This window comes from Rhinolophus hipposideros (assembly GCF_964194185.1).
Source record: "Rhinolophus hipposideros genome assembly, chromosome: 8".
Lineage (NCBI taxonomy): Eukaryota > Metazoa > Chordata > Mammalia > Chiroptera > Rhinolophidae > Rhinolophus > Rhinolophus hipposideros.
Window position 1 is genome coordinate 87667547 of NC_138054.1, and position 7580 is coordinate 87675126.

Genomic DNA, 7580 nt, shown 5'->3' on the forward strand with positions numbered 1-7580 from the left:
TCCAAAGAGAGCTGCCAGAATTCTGTTTTTTCTTAGTCTATCCTGGTCGATTTTGAGTGTCCCCTAGATCAGTAGAGAGCTGCAGTGGAGAAGGTACAGAAGAGAGAGAAAAGGGGGAGGAGGAAAGGAGAGTAAGTCTGAACAACGAAGTATAGAGCAGGGCAATTGGAGAAGAGGGAAAAGTGGGGTGTTGGCATTCAGCAGCTTTGGAAACCTTCTTTATTTCAGACACAGTCTCTAAAATGTTCTTATTAACTCCCTGGAGAGAAGATAGTGTCTCTGCGCTCTGTCTCAGAGGCTTCTAATTGCCAATTGAGGTAAACCTCACATTCATTCAGTTTGATCCTAGAGCTGGCTTTTTCCCCCCTCTGATGCATGCAAAAAATTAATTTTACATGTCAAAAGAGCTCCATTTTGGCCATCTTAAGTTGATATTACTTCTAGTTAAATCTTCCCATTTCTGGGCCAGCCCAGTGGCTCAGGTGGAGTGTGCTCCTAATGCCGAGGTCCCCGGTTTGATTCCCACATGGGCCTGTGAGCTGTGCCCTCTACAGCTAAGATTGTGAACAACAGCTCTCCCTGGAGCTGAGCTTGCTGCGGGCTGCTGTGTATGCCAGGAGTGAGTCGTGGCCAGCGTGAGTGGCTGGCAGCCAGCATGAGAGGCCGGCAGCCGGCGAGAGCTGCTGTGATCTGCTGTGAGCAGCCGCTGACGACCAGCGACCGACTGCCTCAGCTGGGGGGGAGCGCAAGGCTCATAACACCAGCCTGGGCCAGGGAGCTGTGTCCTACACAACTAGACTGAGAAACAACAGCTTGAACTGGAGTGGGGAGTGAGGGGAGGAGGCGGAAGAAGGGGGGAAAAATCTTCCCATTTCTGTAAGTACTTGCAAGTGAAGGCTCTCTACAAGTTGTACATCTGCAGGAGTATTAAGTGGGGTTTGGGAACTCCTCAGCCTTGGAGGCATGATTTCCCATGCTAATTTTAGTTTTCTTTTGAGATCTGCAGAGTCTGAACAAGGGGATATTGTATACTAGGTTGAAGTGTGCTGCTCATGGGTCACCTCCCATATTGCTCCAACCTTCTTACGTGTCTTGGTTTCTCTCCCCAGCTGTCTAATACAACCAGTGCTCTGAGGTCTCAGAGCACTAGGTCACTAGTCTTTGTGTGCCCATCCCCAAGCAAGTCAATTATTTAATTACAGTTGTGTTGGAATTCCGTATGGGGCTTTCTTGAGGGAGGTACCTTCAGATACCGCTACACAGATTTTTTGTCATCTAAGAACACTTGAAATTCAAGCTGGGGGCAGTAAATGCTCCTTATCTTTGAAGCCAAAGAGTTCAGATTTTCATTTATCTAATGAAAGGTTTTGTTCAGACTCTCAGTAAGCAATTTCAACTAAAAAGCCAAAATTAAAAACCAGACACCCATTTTTTTTCTCTTGTCCCTGAGTTATCTCAACCCTTATCCTTAACCTGGGTTATCACAATCCTTATCCTTTAGTGCCACCTCACGGGTTTTTTTTTTTTATAATTTTTTTAAAAACTTTTATTTATTTGAAGTGTGTTTTTCCAGGATCCATCAGCTCCAAGTCAAGTAGTTGTTTCAATCTAGTTGTGGAGGGAACAGCTCACAGTGGCCCATGTGGGGATCGAACGGGCGACCCTGGTGTTAGGAGCATCATGCTCTAACCAACCGAGCTAACTGGCTGCCCCTTGTTTTTTGGTTGTTTGTTCATTTATTCCTTTTTTTAAGAACAGCTCAAATAACATCAGGGCCGCCTACCTTAAAACAGGTGAGGTCCAGAATTCCAAGAAAGACTCACCCAAGTTCACCTGATGCAAAGCAGGCAGTGGGTGGGGCACAAGGGGCCCTTGCTGGTACCTAGCACCAGGTCCGCAGGGGGTCCTGGGTCGGCTTCTTTGGAATCCTGCCAACTATGCCAAGTAAATGTCGATGTAAGAAACGTCCAAACCTGTAGAGAATTTTTGTGAGTTTATTTGAGCCAAATTGATGACAATTGCAGGAAAGCAAAATCTCAATAGATTGAGAAAATGCTAAAGAGGATGGCAGTGTTGCAGTTTATATTATACATTAGAATCAAAGGAGGAGATGTAAGGAGGGTTACATGAAATCAACTGGTGGTAGGTTAAGGAGGCAGAAGAAAGCAAAGCAGGGGAATCTCTGGGATTGGATAAAAAGTAGAACAGAGGGACACGTACTGCTGTTACATTGGTGGGTACTGGACAGTTAGTCCTGTACTCACATTTACAGCACATAGAGATGGTATGCAGGGAACAAAATAACAATGAGAGGTTCTCTGGTCTCGTGCTCTGGTGTGGAGGGTGTGCCCTGAAGGGTCTGGAAAAAAGATTATACTGACATTTCAAAGGTATGTTATCTTAGATACAAAAAGACAATGGACAGACTCACTTCAGGTAAAGACTGACTTTTGTCAAGGAAGCTACAGGCCTAGGATGGGACTCCCCACTGTGACTCACTTTTATTTTATTTATTGATTTATTTTTTCACTTCATGATTTTTTTTTTCTTTTTTGCTTTAGATTATGTTTTGTTGTTTTTTCCCCCATTAGTTCCAGGTGTACACCATGACTCACTTTTAGTCCGGAATTTTTATGTTCAGACCATCCTATGTGGTTACTTTCAGCCTCTGAGTTTGTAAGACCCAGAGTGCAGGCCTCGCCTGAGCTTGGCAGATTTAGTATGTGGTGCCTTTTTTATCTACAGGGAGGCAAGAAGCTGGCTGTATAATCTGAACCAATGGCTTCACCTCTCTGGGCCTCAGGTGTTTTTTTTTCCTATTTAAACAAAGTAGTTGTAAATGGATGATTTTTAAAGTCCCCTTCATTCTTGTTTGTTTGTTTGTTTCTGAGGCTGAGAGCAGCAGAGCTGTCATGATGACAGGGGCTAACCCAGGGGGCATGAACCTTAAAACTCACTTAGACAGAGGAGTGTGGCCTGTGGGAGTGGCCGCTGTCAGGGCACAAGTGGACTCATCTGCGGAACTGGGATGAAAGTCAACCAGGGGGCCATGTGGTTCTAGAAGAGAAGAATTAACTATGCCCCTTGCCTCAGAGTCAGAGAGAGCAAACTATCAAAAAACTGAAAAGACAACACACAGAATAGGATAGAATATCTGTGGGGGTCCCAAAGACCCCCACAAATAGGGACCCAAGGAGCAGGAATCATCTGTTGCTAGCATTTTAAATGATTTTCAAAAACGTTTGGAGTTCGGTCCAAAAGCTTTGCCTCATGCAAGAACAATGATCCTAGTAAGATAAATGCAGTGGTTGCTGAGCAGGGATGAAAAAGCTTTCAGTCATTCCCTAAGTGCTCCCACCCTGGGGACATTCCTGCCACTCCCCTTCCTTCTCTTAGGTCCCCCTGGGGGACAGGGGCAAATCCTGACCCTCCCCACAACCCCTAACAGGGCATTGGGGGGATCTGCATTCTCTCCTTCACCTGCCCCACCCCTGATGGATCCACATTTTCATTGGGAGGGGTCTATAGCCCCTGGGGTTGCGAGGGGGTGTGGTGGGAGATGAGCACATCAGCCTCCGAGGAATTACTCTGTGGATGGGGAAAGCTCTGGATGTTGGGATCACAGTATTAGAGACGGATGGATTAAAGTTGAACCTTGGTTGTGTTACTTTGCTGTGAGTTGAGACCAAATCGTTTAACCTGTTCCTGTCTCGTGCCCGTGAAGTAGGGTAGGGAGTCCTGTATTCCTAATTTCCTGTTGTGGTCCCAGTGCTTCGACAGTGCTTGGCATACAGCAGGCACTCAATAAGTAGTTGTTGAAGAGATGAATGAATGCCTTCTGGAGGATCAGTTTCCTGCTCCCCAAAGTGGGTACAAGTGATTTCTTGGTGGAAAGTATATATAATAGCTATATGTTGTATAGTTATTTGTAGTAATAATAATAATAATAATACTAATAATGGCATGGTTGCTAATTTGCATTGAGCACTTACTTTGTGGCAGGCCCTGTGATAAACACCTTACATATGTTACTTCCTTAATCTTTCTCCATGAGGTAGGTGCTGTTATTATATGAGGCAGAGAGAGACTCAAGTAGCTTGTCCACAGTATAGAGCGAGAATTCGGTTATCAATTGTTGAAAAAATCACCCCAAAACTTACTGGCTTCAAACAACAACAACATTTTATTCTCTCCGATGATTTCTGTGGGTCAGGAGTTTGGAAAGGGCTTGTGTGCTTTCTGGCTCAGGGTCTTTCGTGCCATTGCAGTCAGATGGTGGCTGGAGCTGGGACAGGTTGGGGCTGGCCACGCATTTCTCTCTTCATATGGCCTCAAGGCATCACTAGGTGGGCTAGTTGGGCTTCCTTACAGCATGGTGACCTCAGCACTCCAATGCAAGTAAGTGTTCTGGTAAGCAGAGCGGAAGCTACTTCACTTTTTACGACCCAGTCTGAGATGTCCCGGAGATTTACCTCTGCCATAGTCACAAGCTGGTCCAGATTCAAGGGGAGGGCCCCATTTTTTGATGGGAGGATAGTCAAAGACCCATTGCGGGAAGAGCATGTTGGTTGGGAGATCTTGCAGCCATTTTAGGAGATCCAATCTGCGGCAGCTAGCCAAAGGCGGGACTACTGAAATTTGAACCCAAGAAGGCTGATTCCAGGCCCCAAACTCTGCCTCGATGCACAGTGTTGCCCCATTAAAGGCTAAGTCCCCCAGAGACCTAAGGCATAAAGCTCAAAACACAGGAGCCTGGACCAAAGACCCTTTGCAAATACAAGGTGGCTGTGTTCTTCCCTGTGGCCGCTGTAACAAAGCACCACAAACTGCTTGGCTTTAAACAACAGAAATGTATTATGCCTCAGTTCTGGGAGCTGGAATTCTGAGATCGAGGTGTCAGCAGGGCCATGCTCTCTCTGAAGGCTCTCAGGGAGATTCTTCCTTGCCTCTTCCAGCTTTTGGTGGTTGCTGGAAATCCTTGGCGTTTCTTGGCTTGTGCACACACCCCTCCAATCTCTGCCTCCATCTTTCTGTGGCCTGTCTCTCGTCTCCTTTTAAGGACACCAATCACATTGGATGTACAGCCCACCCTACTCCAGTATGACCTCATCTTACTAATTACCTCTGCAAAGAACCTATTTCCAAATAAGGTCACATTCGGAGGTTCTAGGTGGACATGAATCTTGGGGGACATTGTTCAATCCAGTACAATGCCCCTTTCTGACTTTCCTGTCACACCTGGCTACTTTCTCACTCCCTCACATTGCTCCACACAGCCTTTTAAACGTGGGAACACAGCTCCAGGCCCCCAGCCATGTTCAGGAGGATGCAGCTAGCCTCTGAGGGCCTGGAACTCTGAGTCTATATGGGGATGGCTGACATCACTGGGGAGTAATGTCAAGGGACAAGAGCCAACCGGAGGGCCTTCGATGCCTCACCAATGACCCCCCGCTTCCTGTGGTGGGGCTGTGATAGCGCCTATTTCTCGTACACCTCACCCTGCTCTTGTCTCACCCTCCCAAAGCACAGAGTGTCCTCTCCTGGAACAGCTCTATTAATATCCCTCATGTGGACGTTCTGGGACAGCCATTCATGATCTCTTCCTCACGTGTGCCCCCCACTACCAGCCATTCATGAGTGTGACCCTCTAGGCTTGGCTGGCTCTTCCCTCTGTCCTGTGTCCTCTCTCTGTTTTCTGCTCTTTCCCGCCCTCTCTTTCTCCATCTCCAGAGTGTCTGTAGGATCTGTGCCAGTATGTGCTTGTTCTTCACAATGAGTTAGTGATCATGTCATACTCTAAATGAGCAATATCTGGAGACATGCACTTGGCAGCCCTTCCTGGGGACTGCAATGTGAAAGGCAGGTATGCAAGCAGCAGTGGGAAGCCATTCCTTGCCCTGTGCGTAAGGACCACTCCTGCACAGGTGCCCCCACTGTTTCTGTGAGGATTCCTGATTGCATTCTCCTAACCCTCATGGCAAAGACTGTTGGAGGGTGACTTGTTAACACAGAGACCCATGAACAAGCTCATGGCCTTTAATTCAGTAAATCTCATTCTTGGGCTTTTATCTTGAGTAAAATATTAAAAACAGTTGTTCTCAACCAGGTGCCACCTCAGCCCCACCCCAGCCCCACCCCAGAGGACATTTGGCAATGTCTGGAGTCATTTTTGGTTGCCACAATTAGGATGAGGGGGTAGAGGCCAGAGATGCTGCTAAGTATCTTATAGTACACAGGACAACCCCCCACAAAGATTCATCTGGTCCCAAATGTCTATAAGTTCAAGGTTGAGAAACCCTGATGTAAAGGACAAAAAGCTTACGTATTTAAAGATTTTTATAGCAGCATTATTTAAACTCACCAAAAAAGCTAAGCACTATCTATCAAATTAGAAAATAATCAAATTAGCTCTGTCCGCCATCTTTCCGTGCGGCTGCCATGGTGCGCATGAACGTCCTGGCCGATGCTCTCCAGAGCATCAACAATGCCGAGAAGAGAGGCAAAGGCCAGGTTCTCATCAGGCAGTGCGCCAAGGTCATCGTCTGGTTTCTGACTGTGATGATCAAGCATGGTTACACTGGCGAATTTGAAATCATTGATGATCACAGAGCGGGGAAAATTGTTGTGAACCTCACGGGCAGGTTAAACAAATGTGGAGTCATCAGCCCCAGATGTGACATGCAACTCAGAGATCTAGAAAAATGACAGAACACCCTGCTCCCATCTCGCCAATTTGGTTGCATTGTCCTGACAACCTCAGCAGGCGTCATGGACCATGAAGAAGCCAGATGAAAACACACGGGAGGGAAAATCCTGGGATTCTTACATAGGGATGTAATGCATATGCACAAATAAAATGCCTCAATGGACAAAAAGAAAAAGTAAATAATCAAATTAAGAACATTAAATTTAGCGGACTCTAAAATAATCATTTAAAAGGATAAATATGACAGCTCTTTAGCAATATTGAGAAGTATATTAAATTTATACATATGAATATTACATATAATTACATATATACACACACATATATCTATATACATATGCAGAGGGTGCCAAAATAATCTATACACATTTTAAGAGATGTGATCGATGTAGCAGGAGTTCGCCGTAATCAGAAGTGTCTGGACGCTGATGGTAACCACTTTGAGCACCTCTTGTAACTGCAGATGTCAAATGTGACTATATATTGAGTATTACAATTTTAATAGTTTTTCTTTTCTTAAAACGTGCATACATGTTTTGATATTTAAATATATATATTCATATATACATATATAACAAAATATATTAAAATACAAATAATATATAATAAAATATATTAAATATATATTTATATATATGTATATATATGAATTCCTCAAATGATTGAACATAAAGTTACTATATGACCCACCAGTTCCACTCCTAGGTATATACACAAGAGAAATGAAAATGTGTGTCCACACAAAAACTTGTACATGAATGTTAATAACAGTATTACCCATTATCAATGGAGGAATGGATAAACAAAATGTGCTATGTCCACACCGTGGAATATTATTGGGCTATATATAAAAAAGGAATGAAATACTGATACA

The 7580-nt window shown here is 44.8% G+C and overlaps 1 pseudogene across 1 annotated transcript; it reads left to right on the forward strand.

Annotated features, from left to right (window-relative positions):
• The first annotated feature begins 6420 nt into the window (after positions 1-6420).
• Positions 6421-6855, forward strand: LOC308501064 (small ribosomal subunit protein uS8-like; annotated as a pseudogene). The gene has a single exon. The product of its transcript is annotated as a small ribosomal subunit protein uS8-like (transcript).
• Positions 6856-7580: the final 725 nt, after the last annotated feature.